General features: G+C 38.9%; 2 long non-coding RNA genes across 2 annotated transcripts in view; both read left to right on the top strand.

Annotated features, from left to right (window-relative positions):
• Positions 1-1293: 1293 nt before the first annotated feature.
• The window catches only part of LOC118211206, a 36455-nt gene continuing 22286 nt past the window's right edge, over positions 1294-15462 (top strand). Inside the window, exons 1-2 of the long non-coding RNA XR_004761971.1 lie at positions 1294-1369; positions 10066-10232. This is a non-coding gene — a long non-coding RNA (uncharacterized LOC118211206). The remainder of the gene's footprint in view (positions 1370-10065; positions 10233-15462) is intronic.
• On the top strand, positions 5814-7166 carry LOC118211207. The gene is made up of 3 exons (XR_004761972.1): positions 5814-6114; positions 6815-6985; positions 7092-7166. It is a non-coding gene; the product is annotated as an uncharacterized LOC118211207 (long non-coding RNA).

Genomic DNA, 15462 nt, shown 5'->3' with positions numbered 1-15462 from the left:
CTCCTGGTCTATTTAGCGACACTGCAGCCCTGAGTAGTCGGATGATGCTGTGTAGTGGGTGCTGTCAGGGCAGTAATTAGGATGAATATTGCGAACGCTTCTCTGGCTGGTGGAGAGACAGCTCCTGACAGCCTGAGGCCAACAAGCATGACGACGCCTCCCCCACTCCTTCACCATCTCCAACCCCCCCCCCCATTGCCAGAGGAGTGGCCCAGAGCTGACACTTCTCACCCTCCGACACAGCCCTGCGGATCCATTACATCAGCCTATCACCTGAGATCTCCTGATGTAATGCCAATGCGGTCATTATCGTAGTTTAAAAAAAGGGCGAAAGTGCCTTGTGTGCACACACAGTTCAGTTTACCCAGATGACCTTGCTGCTGGTCAGGGAGTAGTGTGGAGAAGCTTGTTGTGTGGTCACACCTTGTCTGATAGTTTAGTCAGAGGGTTTAATTTAGCATTGGTGTGTCAGAGGCAAACAATACAAAAAAGTCTTAATTAATAAATAAAAATAAATTATGTACAGTATGATTCGGTGTTCAAGACATTAAATGTAATAGCTATATAAATATTTATTTTTAATTACTTTGCAAAACAAATAACTTCTCACATTTCCGCCAAAATTTTTATATCTTAATGTGGAATATGTGGTTGCATTCTGTATGCTCACTGTAATCCTGTAACATGCTTTGTTGATTCCAGAGAGAGCAGAACCTGTGGACCAGCCTTCTTCTAGCCCTGGAGTCCTCCAGCTGAGCCACACAGTCATTGTATCAGAGCACTGCACTTCATATGCAGCTGGTGCAGGCGAACTGCAGGTGCCCAATTGAGTTGCTCTTGTGCAATGAGGTGGGAGGAACCTGACAGCCAACATCCCTGGGAAATGCTATGGGCAATTGTGTATCTCCCCACGGGGCTCCTGGCTGCAGTCAGCACCAGCACAATCAGGATTCAATTCCTGACCATGGGGTACTTCAATGCACCAAGGACTGGTGCTTTTAGATGCACCATTTAAAAAAAATAAAATAAAATATCCCCCCCCCCCATAATTGAAGAATTCTGCTGTATAGTACACAGTGCCCACCTTTTAAATTGATTAACAGTCATATTCTGGGAAATTACCCATACCATCAAAAACACATTTTTTAAATTCCATTTTAGGCATCAAAGTGCCGTGAGCATATCTTGAAGCAAACCCAACATTATTTCTTATCATGTCACTGAATAAAAAATAAATATATAAACTACACACTAAATGTGAACGCGAAACGGGAGTCACGTGCAAAAGGACAGGAAACGCACGTGGTGCACAGTGCTCCGCACAGACAATCAAATACTTGACGGGGTCAATCCAACGCCATATTGAATGGTAAGCACACTAAAGAGAAAATAATGTTATTCTGTTTCAAGTAAACCCAACTAAATTACTGGTGATTGCATGCTACCAATGCAAATGAACATTCCCTTAAGATTGAAACAATATCTGTAAAACTGATTGCATTTCTATGCGACCAACAAACGCCTCCGTTTGAGTATTCTGATAATCTTTCAGCAATCTCAAGGTTAGTTGGCTTGGCACAGATAATTCCCGATCCACTCTTCAAGGGAACGGCACTTCACTCGTACCAGTCTAATGACGATACAGCTATTTTAGCGGAGCTGCAATACTCCAGTAAAAAATAATCAAGGAAATAACGAACCGTGCGCAAATAGTCGTGGCTTTAACTGGAATCAGGTTTGCTGGATATGGCGACCAGCGATCTCGCATTTGCTTCCTACACATGCAGCCTACCTAAAGTCGCATTTGAGCAATCAAGATTCTAAATCTTGTTCTAGTTTTAATTCACCGTCGTATCTGCACTTTATGTCTAAAATGGTGCGGTAGTCAACCTACATCCATTGCGTCAGGCTATCAGCAGAACCTCAGTAAAATACTAGCTCTGGCAGTTTAAAATTGACTTCAACCGCAACAAAAATAAAAAAAACGTAGCCTACGTACGTGCGTGTAATTTGTTCTGTAAAGTATGTGAAATGCAAGTCTGAAAACAAGTTCAGATTTCACTTCAGAGAAGCTCTTCAGATTCTTTCTCTTCATTCAATGTTTGTTGCCATTACATGCCTTACCTTCTAGATGAGTATGAGTAAAATTCTTATTGGAAGTATTAATTCATTGCTTGGTTTGGCAACTTTTCTTTCCCTCAATTATTTGTTACAGCCTTTAAAATGATATGCCCTCGCCACATTGTGTGAAGTAAAGGTCATCAGCTGCATATGAAACTAAATGTGTAAATATGCTCTGAACTTACAACACCAATGTTATGATTTGTTAAATAATCATCAAGTTAAATGTTATTTTGTAGTTTTGTAGTGTGCAGTATTAACAAATGCACACATCTCTCTTGTGCCCTCCTAAGCTGGCATCACTGCCAAAACAATAAGCCAAAAACGAAGATCATTGCCTTTAAGCTTTCTATACTTTCAGTCAAGCAGTTGTGCTCTTCAGAGATTTTCAGTCCAGGAAATAACATTCTGCAGCAAAGTAGCCAATGTGTATTAGTGGGCTTGTACCCCTTTTGATAGGGTTAATAAATCATAATAAATGCCACATCAATCAAAGCATTGGTCCTATTCCAATAACATTTATTTTTTCTTACAAAGGTGTTTGATGCGACTGTGCTGGTATGTCACCATAAACCCCGGGAGAAGGTTTGGCATGCCTGTATTTTTTTTTAAAGCTCCTCTGTGATTCCATATTACATTAAAAGAAGAATGAAAAAACAGCAATTAACAAGAAATAAATAAATAAATCATGCTGACATGATGAAGACATCGCTGTGATTTTTAAATGCTTTTTTTCTAGGACTGAGTGGAGGGGGAGTGGGTTGTGACATTAAGGAAATGCATTTTTAACAGAGCCAGTCTACAGATTGATAGTGTGGTATGTGGAGTGTTTGTCGCTGTGAAATGAGGACACTGCGTTATTCTGTCGCCAGGGGCAACGCTTTAACCTTTTGCGTCAGCTAAAACATGCTAACCATTCAAGTTGTGTTCAATTCATTCCTGATCTCTGCTATTCCCTACTGATCCCTACTGCACCACACATTTGTTGGTTCACAGGAGCTATTAAAATTAGCCATTGTGAAGTATTCCCATTTTTTTTAAATGCTGGAAAACTAGGAATAATAATAATAATAATCCCTTTCTTTCAGCAACAACATCATTAGTAGCAGAATCATGCTCCTCATAATCATCAGTATGATTTTGATCCAGATAATGTAAAGTGCTTTGTAAAATTGGGAGTGTGTACATTAGCAGACACTTTTTCCAGAGGACTATGCAGCTGGCCCAGAGAAGATAGCCTCATTGCAGGTTCCCAGTTCCACCAGATGAGTCGCTGAATAGCGTGTGGCTGATAATGTTTGCCCTGTGGTAGTCCTGTTACACAGTCAGCATTGGCATGATTGAAATTGCATCGGGGTCATAGGCCAAATCAGTGCAGTATATGCACAAGTGCCTCTGGGGATGTGCCACTGAGGAACCGACTAGAAACACTGAAATTAATACACAATCTTTGTTCCACTCTCCTATATCACCCACCCCCCTTTTTAACATTTTTGCAGCTTAGGTTCTTGTTCAAATAGATTGTGTTATTGGTTATATACGCGTTCTACATTTGAATTTTCATTTCATTGAATAAGCCATGGTGAATAAGATAGTTTTCAAGGTGAAAACTCATTTTATGAAAGAGCTATAATAAGGCGATCACGCATAACAATTGGTATTTAGATTTATATATACTGTGTAACTAGGCAGTAGTGAGAATCCAAAAGTATGGTTTAAATATATCATACGGTCTGTTTAAGTGTAGAAGAGAGGAGCATGTAGCATATAGGAAGATAGATTGTGGGCAGTATGGTCTTATAAATGAAAATGTAACTGACTAACTGTAACCGACCTATAACTTTGTCCGGCTAGTACAATCTTTTTAGGCTTAATTTAGGAGTGATTTTGCATTTTCTTCTTTAATGTAAGTTAAGAGTGCACCAAATAATAATTTAAATAAAAATACGTCTTATATGAAGACTCTTGGAGATGGTGAGCTTCAGATTATCTTTAACCAGACCGAGATCTCAGCACCATATTTGATTCTGGGTGGGGGGGGGGGGGGGGGGGGGGGGGTTGGAGGACGACGACACATTGAGTCTTCAGCACAAAAGTGAAAACATGATACTAAGCCATGCGCTGAGATGAGTTACAATGTGGTGTAAAAGAAGATATGAATGCAGTCGACAGGACTGAGTTCCAAGAATCCTGCAACAGTGGACAGGAAAACTTGGTGGTCAGGTGTATCAAATGCTTCTGGGAGTGATGTTGCAAGACCTACATTTCAGAGGAGTAAATGAGAACAGTAATTTTATAGCATGTGTTTGGAAGTGACAGTAGAAAGCAGGAATTGCCTTTTTTACATGATTCCTGTGGAGGGTGAAATCTAATTTTATGAAAGACAGAAAAAAGATTGACATTTCATAATCGTGGGGTTTTTGGAGTTCTATATACTGTGGGACTAGACTGTCACAACAAATCAGGAGCATGAACCATATGAAACAGAATGGAAACTCAGATAGTATGGAGCTTGGGGGCACTTCAGAAGAAATCTCTAGATAAGGTTTATCTGTCAGTCAGTAAGTCTGTCTGTCTGTAATGCACAATGTACAGTGATACAAATTTAATCATGTGATGCATTTTACCCAAAATAGTCAGGAGGCTACTTTGGTATTCTCAACTAGAAAGGTAGATTTACAAATTTTAAGGGAGTAAGGGAGCTGAGTGAATTTTAGTACAAGAAGCATAACAAAGATCTAGGACAGATTAAAGAGAAGTTTCAACGGCAGAGAGTGCAGCCAAAATAGCAAGCGGAAGATAGTCTGTGGAATTAGAGTGGTGAAATCCATGTTAGGAACATGTAATCCATGTTAAGATCAAGTGGAGAAATGAACATAGTTTGGCATCCCAATTAAGGCTTGACATAGGACCCAGGACAGTCATTATTTCTGTTTAAATGATCAAGGTTTATTTTTAAGACGATGTATGCAGCCAAATGTGGGATATGGAAATGTGAGATTTTGTGAACGGAGAACATTTGGCAATATTATTTATTTTAGTTGTAAAAAAAGAGTGCAAGACTAAATGAGACAACTACGCTAAACATTTATAAGACAACGTTGAGCTGCTGTATCAAATTGGTAATAATGAACAAAACTGGAAATGTATTTCATGCATGGAATGAGTATGAGCATGTATTGGATCCATATATTTATTATTGGCAAAAAGTGTGGTAAACAAATAGCAAATAGAAGTTCACTAAAACATTATTATTACTTGAATACAGGGTTGCTCTCATCTTCTGTTTAGAGCAGTAGCTCAGTTCTCCGCTCAGTAGCTGAGATGTCCTGGCAAAATGTTCTCAACCTGACCACCTAGTCATCCTCCAGTTACATTGGCTTTGCAATTTCCTCCTTATCCACCTAACCTAGTGAGTGGTGAGTGTTCTGGTGTAAACTGGCTACACATTGGTGGTGGTTGAGGTGAGTTTTCCTCATTCATCATGAAGCACTCTGAAATCTTGAAAAGTGCTATATGAATGCTATCCGTTATTGTAATCGTAATGGGGCATCTCCCCCTTCGTCCTGGAAGCCATTTTGAAAGAGCACGGGGGGGGGGGACGCAGCCTCCCTTGATGAGGAGCCTGGGCAACAGGGACGCCTGCTGTGTTTGGTGACTAACGCACCGTGGCCAAAGCTCTACCACTCTGTGAGCTAAATGGCCGGGGCAGGAGCACGGGGATCGCTCCCCGTAGTGCGAGTAGAGGGGCTGAGTCTCTGCCTGGCCTCACGCTCCTCATTTCTCCTGCCATGGGAGAAAGCAGGCCCTTCCAGCTGGAAGCCACAGTCCCTGGCTGGCTGGCACAAAGAAGCTTCCTTTCTCAGTATATCAAAGGAAGTAGGTTCTGGGGGAAAAGCGTTCGCCTCAGACTACACTTTCAGCCCAGAATGCTTTGGACACTTCCTACAGAGTGGAGAGAAACAGGGAAATGTTGATGCCGTGCATTGTAAGGTATTCATGTTATTTCTTTTTCATTTTTCATTCTCTCGGCTGTAAAGGTTTTGCAGTTAGAAAACTGTGCAGTACAGTGGAATGAGACCTCAGTTGTCGAAGTACCACGCTCAAATGGAGAGAACATTCCATGTCACAATAAAAATTGATTTTTCAACAAGGACTGCACTTATGTCTATTGTTATTTTTGAGAACATGATCTGAGAATGTAACATTTAGGTTTTAACAAAATCATAATTGGTGTGACTGCCATTTCTGATGGTCCGAAAACCAAAGGAGATCCATGCGTTGTCTCGGTGTCTTCAGATATTTGAATTCAATCCAGTGCAATTTCTGAGTGCGTTAATTTGCTTTTATGAAATTAATGCAGTCAAATAGTTATTATTATTATTACTGCAATATTTTTTGTTTTAATGTGATTTAGAAACTAACATGACAGTTACTGAAGAATAGTAATATGTTCGGCCTTTTCCAGCGTAAGTTCATGCATAGTTCCTGAATAGGTTGATAATAATTATGAATCAAATGGATGAACATGTAAAATTGATTTTTTGGATTGAAGTTAAAGGTGAGGATTTAGTTTTGATCCTTGCCATTTGGTGTTTCTAACAACTTGTCTGCTCTAATCTTGCTCCATTCCAGGACTCAGATTGTACTTCATTGATTTAAAGCAATGCATTTTTGAATTTATATCATGCAGAGCACCATGCAGTCTGGCAGCCTTTGGAATCTTTAAAGGTGTCAAGGTGCCCCGCATTTGGGAAATTATTACCTGGCAGGCCAACCCTGAAACGCTGAGCGACCACAAATGTCCACAGTATGTGAAATGGGCCCAAAGGCGCTGTATCCATAGAGACACTTCAAAGCTCTCGTACGTATTTTCGCTTCTTTTGGCACAAACTGTAAATCACCGCGGAGGAGATGAATGGCAATATGTGGCAGAGGACTACAAAGCCAATAATCCTTTTTTATTGTAGTGGCAATTGATCATGTGCGCGGCTCCCTGTGAGAGCGGGCTGAGAGCGATGACTGGGGGAGATGGCGTTCTGGAGGAGGAGACGCGGGTGGGGGGGTGACCGGGTTTGTTTACACCATCGGAAGTGAACTCAGCGCTCAGCTGGAGATGGTGAAAAGGAAGAGGCGCACAGCTGATTGGTATGTGAAAGGGAAACGGATGTGTGCGCGTTGAGTGCAAAGCCGCTCACATCTGTGGGCTGCTGAAATGGAATGCAGAAATCAGCAACATTCAGAACTTTGGGTTTCTTTTCTTTGCGGGCAATACATATCTGCAGTCACATATTTAACACCTACATTGCACAAATTAATATTATTATTATTATTATTATGAACAATACATTCACAACAATTTGTGAATATTATCCGTTTGTTTGGCAGATGCTACTCGCATATTTGGATGACTTACAAAAAAAAATACACTAGGCTGCGTATTCCTACCTTATTGCCCAGTTGCAGCTCTTCTGGTTGAGTGACCACCTCCAGTCTGTCTGCCTGAGCTGCTGCACTTCTCTGGCAATATAACTGCAGCTCAGCTGGTAGATTGCAGTGAACAGAAGGAGAGGCTGACTACATGTCTTTAGAAGGAATTAATGCTTTTTTTTGCCCGCATTAATGGAGGATGTTGCTGTGATACACAGTTAAAATTGTGCATTCCTCAATTGTATACTACTACTACTACTACTAGTAATAGAAATAAACTAGCTCATCCCCCATAAACATTATGTGGGACAAGCTAAGCAACCAGAAAATACCAAGTGGCATAAGCTGTGATATTGGAGTGAAGTGGGGTGCTGAATTGAGGTGATCGCTTAGCTTGCTAGAGGGCTGCATTAATTGTATTGTTCGGTACCATTGAAAATATAAATTGTCAAAAGTCATAATTTCCATGAAATTGACTTAACCCCCCTCTTTCCCTCAAAAATAGTTACACCTAGATTACTTTGGTCCATTTTGTCTTGATCATTTATATTCTGCCCCAGGAGTCTTGTCATTGGGATTTCAGCTTTAAAAATTGACTTACTTGCATATCCACTTGTTCCGTTTACAGCCAAATACTCAATTCCAAAAGATTGTCATTATTTTGATGTATAGATCCACCTACGGGGAAGGTCTGCTGTAAATGGTCGATGGATACACAAGTAAATGCAAAATGGGCCTGGAACCTTTGAGCAAAATGTTGCCAGTGGGTTAATTGACCTTTTTGGTATTCCAAACAAAATGGTAACTATGCTGAAGTATTGTTGGTGTTTCTAGCTCCCCCTACAGGCTATTGGTTTAGTCGCATGAGTAATACATCTAAAGTAGCTGGTATTATATGGGGTATTGGTCTGGGCATTGGCTCTTTGGCTAATTTTCACATACATCTTGATAATGTTCTCCGGCTCTTATGAGATAACACTGATTAACCCACTGATTATGTCTATGTGTGTGTGTAGCACTGAATAGAAATGATAGCGTGATGACCTACAGAAGTAATTTTAGTTTAGGTATTTCAATAGGTGAAAAATGTGTACGTGAACATGCATGTGCATCCACATGTTTTGCATGAGCATGTGTACTATTGTGTTTGTGTGTGTTAGGTGCATTTGTGTGTCTGTGTGTAATTTGAGTTCTTTGACCCAAACATTTCCTTCAAATTCTTACATGGGTCATATTGACCCAAAACACCTTGGGTCATTTTAGGATAAGTCATTGAACTATGTAGGGTTTAATGACTATTAAGAAATTTCAACTAAGTTCTTGAGAAGGCTGTGTTGTTTTAGTTAGGCTTTTATATTGTATGTATGCGTTTTAGCAATATGTTGTCCAATATTGCTCATATTTGCTCTTGGAATTTGTATAAGGTCTTATATGATCATTGGCATTGTATTCCCCATTTAACTAGCCAGTCTGTATTAGGAACCCATTCAGTCTAACCTGAGAAGCTGAAGATTTGCATGGAATAAAATTATGCTTAGGTAAGCCAGTGTTTGCCAACTACAGAAGGCAAGTTGGCATGCCTTCAATGAGAATATTAGGTTTTTTCAGAAGTTGAACTGCCAAGCTGCATATGAAGTTTGGCATCTTGGGAAGGAGTTCACTGAGGAAGGAGTTCTCACTTCTCAACTACCAACAAAATGAACAATCAACTAAATTATACAAATCAGAACTTAACTGCCAGAATGAGTATTACATTTTATTAAATGAAGAACAGCGAAGAACCACAATGCTCTGAAAAAATGTTGCACCTAACCAAATATTAGGCTGGGTTAAAATGTTAGAGAGTGGAGGAATGGAGGAGCTGAATGCAGTCTTAAAAAGTTGGGTCTTCAGTCTATTTGAGAAGATGGCCAGGTGGTCTGACTGCACTGGAAAGCTCATTTCATGACTAAGGGACTAGAATAGATGGCAGACATAACCAGGAAGTACAGGCTTAAACAGAGAGAGGAGCCCACAAAGGCTGCAAAATGGAGGGCTCTGGCTAGTGTACACATTCTGATTATCTTCTGAACACATGAAAGGACAGCCCCCATGGTAGCTTGGTAAGCTAGCACTAAGGTTTTATATTTGATGCAAGTGGTGATGGGTAACCAGTGGAGGGCAGTGAGGAGGAACGCTGATGAGGGGGGTTGTAGACCAAGCCAAGTTTGTCTGCTTTGTGTCTTTTCAAAAACAGTTCAGGGGAGAAAAAAGCTGATCATCCAAAGCCGTGTGGTTTGATCAGAATTTTATTGAAAAATATATACAAGTATTTTTGTACAGTATTACATGTATTGGAAAATTATTTTAACAAAAAAAGCTTTTGTTATATTTTAAAATGTGTGTGCTTGATTCTCCAAGGATTTGAAATGTTCATTATGTTTTTCATTATTGTTTACTTCTTTCAAAAATTCTGAAATATTGCTGAACTCAATAAAATAACATGTTAAGATGTCTGCTTTGCCCTTTTCATAGCCTGTGCCAAAGAGCAATGCATGCACATAGCTGTGGAGCCAGTGAGGGTCCTGGCAGTCCCTGCCCCAGTCAGACCTCCCATTCTGGAGCCGTTTCCTCTGCCTTCGCCCGGCTCCTGGATTTGACGTGTGCCATGATCGGAAACTAGTGGAGGGAGAAAAACACAGGTGAGGCATGGGCATATATTTGGCGGTTTAATGATAACAGTAGTCCACACACCTGAGTTTGACCAGGAACTGAAGACAATAGATGGTGATAAGATTTTTTAATGCTGTAACACATTTTATGCATTTTACATATGTTCATATTTATCTACACTATAGTACAGTCCTAAGAGAAAGTAATACAAGCTGGGAGAAAATACTTGTCCAGCATGTTTTTCTTGATAGCTGTTCCAGGTAAGGCCATCTGAAAGAGTGCTGCAGGTGGAGGCCAGGGGCACCCTTCTGAAATTCTGCTGATTTCACATTAGTGGCATCTGTTTCTAAATTGGTTTCCTCCCCTCCTCACAACCATGCCCTGAAGGCAGCATAATGCTCTTTTGTAAACGGGGGGAGGTATCCATATTTCCACTGAGAAAAGAGCGATACGATATTTCAAATTAGTTTTGCAGGCCACGGTATTCAGTATACATAATGGCAATTGATAAAATGAAACAAACACACTAATGTTTTTCCTCATTATGTGATGTGAGATGTGGTACGCGCTGTAACAGCTTGATACAAAGAGCAGACACCACCAGCTCCTGTGATTGGTTGTGACTGCTGAATCGTTACTGAACTGCGAAGCAATTATCTGAACAAAACTATCAACATGTGCACCACTAACCAGGGCGCTTAGAAAAGGTCTCTATGCATGAATACCTTCCAGAATATTAATTTCCCCAGAATTCACAATTTCCTTAATGCATACATAAAAGATTTATCTTTCAAATAAATAGATACATAAGTAAATAAATAAATGGCCAACTAGGTACATTACAGGTATAATATTTTTTATTACAGTGTAATTTTATAAGTGTTGCATATGTCAGTAAAAATGCAAGTGCAAAAATACAAATAAATAAAAATATGTTTAATGTTTAATCACTGTTATAATTTGTAACTCCCTTTCTAAAATATTATTTTATTATTTATGGAATACAAAACAAAATATCATATTTTATACATTTTTTTAAAAATTAAGCATGAATACACTCAAATTCACATTTTAACAGGGTATGTATTATGTAATCAATATTATTGGCTTTCTATGACTTTTATATTCATAGAATAATTGGCTTTCCTATCTACCTGCCATACCAGCGTGTGGATACTATATATTCTGTACAGCCAGTAACAATCTCTCTCCATTCACCTGTCACCATTAACACCTGGGCTGGCTAAAGCTGAAATAGCAAGCAAGTTCACTCAAAATGTAAAATGTGACATGGCTGTTACATGGTACTGTAGTGCACGGTCTAGCCAATTGCATAAATTATATAACCCAGTGACTTCATCTCTGCCTCATGCCGTATATTATAGCTTAGCTCCTCCTGGGTCAATTCTTCTGTAGTTCATTTTTGGAGAATAGTCTTCGCAGGGTTTTGCAATAAATCTTCTGCCTGATGATCAATGTTTTTATGAAACCATACACCATACAGCTGCAGTTTCTGTGTTGAAATTAAGCCTTTTCATAAAATGATCACAGAAATGTGACATAATGTAAGGATCAATATATTTAGAATTCAGTGTTTAGTATTTAAAATGGAACCATATTTAAAATTGTATGATCTCTGTGTATAATATTTGGTCACACAATGTACACTTACATTAAATGTATATTTAATGTTAACATACTGTATGTTTGACTTGAATTTAATGTCCAGGCAATATAACACATTTGGGGTTAAATGTTATTTGGAAAGCAGCCAATTGCTGGTAAAATATCATTAAGTGTTGCTTGCGTTTAAAGAGATACAGATCAGGAATATTAAAGCTAATAACTGACTGGGAAGTATAATTTATGGAGGTGCCTCCTGGGTGCAGGGAGGCATACGGCGTTTGTATGTGGGGATGCAATACAGCTTCCATTATGCATCTAAGAATCAAGCTTTAAAAATGGATGAATAAAGAAATCTAACAGCTAGTATGCCGATGAAAGATTAACTCAAAGGACACGCTTTGACATAAAAAGTGCCACACAAATAGCGCTGTTGAAACGGCAAGTGCTTCCATAAAAATGCATGCAATATAAGACAGACGTTTCCAAGGTAACTCTGGGACATTAGCCAATCACAAAACTTGTCGATCTTGACAGTCTGAATACTGTACATTGCTAGGAGCCCATAAAAAACCTCAATTATTTTACATTCTCCTTTTTGCAGGTCTGGAGAGGGAGAATACATTTTTCAGTACAAGAACAGTTTTTGGTAATATTTATAGTTGTTGATAAGCATAGAAATAAGACTTCTAAGATCACTGGTGTCAGTGTTGTATTATTAGTGTATTTTAAATAAACAAAAAGGTATAAAATATGTTTCTTTCACAATGAGAACTTTAGAAACCTGTCTTTTGTGCCCATGATTTTAATGCTTGACATATACAGCATGCAATTAAAAATCTTCCCTGTCTCTGAGTTGTCAGAGAACCATTATATAATTCAGTCAGGTGTTAAGCAGTGATAAGGCCATTTATTTCTCTTTATGGCTGTCTATCTGGAGGATGTAGATAAGGTTTAACCATTGCATGCAGAGGTTACTGGAAGAGGTTGCGTGGGTCGAGGCCTGTGAAGAATTAAATTAGATTTGTCTTTTCCTCCATTAATTTCCATTTGATTTCAAAGCTGAATTACTACTAGAATAGAAAAAGATATTGCAAACAGAACAGACAGTATACACATGGAATATGTTTTTCAAGTTGAGAGGAGCATATGGCATATGGTAATGGCATATTGTGCTTCCGTACAGCTATAATAGTCCAAATATGCAATTGGCTCTTCCTTGAAGACAGCTAAGAGACAACAGTCTTCCGCACACCAAATATTGGTCTGGAATGCACTGTGAGTGCATGCATGCATGCCCTGGAGCCTGGTCAAGCTACAGTAGCAAGGAAACAGATTTACAATTACACAGTATGCACACCCCCGAGCAGAAAAACTCCTGCTAGACTGGGTCTGTCATTATCACTTCAGTGACAGCTTGCGCATGCGGCCTCTACATCACTGCTGTAACAGCCCTGTATATCCTTATATCCTTTGTGCCCTAGTTCAGGCCCTCATTGAACCCACATCTCTATTTCCAGCTCTGAAACCTATCACAGATTACACACTGAACTGAATTCATTTAGCACAAAAGGTGGCGGGAATTGTATGTTTCATAATTTCAGTGGTGCTGCACCGGTGTTACATGAGCACTGAGGACAGAATTGAGAGAGGGTAAGGAAGTCACAAATTAGCTCAAGCAGACAGAAAGAGTATTTAGTCATGGAAACCAAAAATTGTCTATAGTGTAAAATGTTGGCAGTTTCTGCATTCTGAAAATAATAGTAATAATGTGATTCTTATTTTTTCGAGCAATGTATGAATGTTTAAAAACAAAGTCATGTTGTGAATACTGTAAATGACCTTTTACGTTCTAATGAGAATGAATTTGCCTTCTATAATGAGCACATTATTAGACATGATTATCTTCCCAAAAGCCGTCAGTGGCAGAGATTACTGTTATATAAATATGATACTCCAGTAAAATTGGGTGCACTTGATGTGGAAGCTTTTTACTTTACACTGAAAGGACATTACTGTAGGCTACCACAAAGAGAGTTATTGTTGTTCCTATTGATGTTTTCTGTTAACCTCAGATGTATACATTTTCTCATTATGCTTGTGGCTTTTCCTCTGGGATGCAGTGAATGAGGTCAAGCTACTAGATTTTTAAAAAATGTAGTCACAGTCACCAGATCGACACCTTTCACCCCATAGCTTCCAGCTATGCCTCAGGCATAATTTTACTTGCTTTCTCCAATGGTGAGCACATTATATTTCACATTGGTCTATATTAAATCATATATTTTCGGCTAAATTCAGTATGATAGGAACTCAGAATCAACCCTTATGAAAATGGAATGTGCTGCAATATATTATTATATGATTATATATAAAATACATTGTCAAGATCAGAAAAAATATTGGAACACATCACAGTATATCGGGAAGATATACAGAGTATTGCCACTTTCTATGCTATATATACTATAGATTTATTTATACGTACTGTGTAGTGCAATATATAACCTATACTTTTTATTATGTACGTTGCTTTTGATCAAAGCGTCTGTAAAATAAAATGTAATGTAACTGTAATACAGTATATATAAAGGACAAAGACATATTTTTTCTTGATTTGATTTTAGTTTTGTAATCAAACAATTCCCTGGGTATTTTATACACTTTGTTTTCACATTATAGAAATTATAACACTTTTCATATAAAGCCCCCCACCCCCATTTCAGGGCACCATAATATTTGGGACACATTAAAGGTCTAGGAATCTGGAGTCAAACTGTTGTTATATTCCCCAGGAGTGAAAATTGATCACTTCTTAATATATCTTTCAAGTTTGTAATTTTTTTATTGTGACCTGTTCAGCAGATTAGGACAGGGTGCTTTCATTAACATTCATATCTGTAAGACACATTGTGTGTAAACCATTCCTTGTCACTTGGTTAGAGCAGGTTGTCCAATGCAATAACATTAGACCAGCAGACGAAACAAAAGAAAGCTACATAGGCTAGGCTTTATTATTGTATGGTTAAACCTAAACATTCAGTGTGCAATAATGTTATAACACTGAACTACTGTGCACTAACATTACACTCGACAGCAGTCCCAAACTTTGGACATTACATTCCACATATTTAAGCTTCAAAGCTCATTATCACTAGCTAATGTTAGGCCTACTTAACCGATCCATCATGCATCTGTTCTTCAATAATGTGGAGTGTTGCTAGCAGCAACAGTTGGGAGGGAGGTGAAGGGAGGGACGGCACTACACGGAGCTAGATTGTTTTTGTAGATAGTTGGTGAAGTCCTTCTTGCGATGATGGGCGCTACAAATATTGTTGGGGTTATTGCAATATTGCAGTGCCCATGGGTCTCCAGAAATGAAACCAATTTCTTCTGCATCCAGAGGAGGAACAATGGGGAAGCCTGCCTGCACAAATGCGGCAAGAGCATCATTTACATATTACAAGTAGAAAGGATTTCACCGGGCTTAGTGTTTTAGTGATGCACATTTGTACCCAGCTAATCCTGCCGACTGAAATTCTGCCGCGCAACCAAGGGAAAGCAGACCAATCTCGGCACAGGCTTTTTAACGTTTTTTTTTTCTTTCTTTTTTTGATGAATCATTTAAAAATATTT

The sequence above is a fragment of the Anguilla anguilla genome, chromosome 13 (genome assembly GCF_013347855.1).
Source record: "Anguilla anguilla isolate fAngAng1 chromosome 13, fAngAng1.pri, whole genome shotgun sequence".
Taxonomy (NCBI): Eukaryota; Metazoa; Chordata; class Actinopteri; order Anguilliformes; family Anguillidae; genus Anguilla; species Anguilla anguilla.
This window is presented reverse-complemented; position numbering and strand designations above follow the sequence as displayed.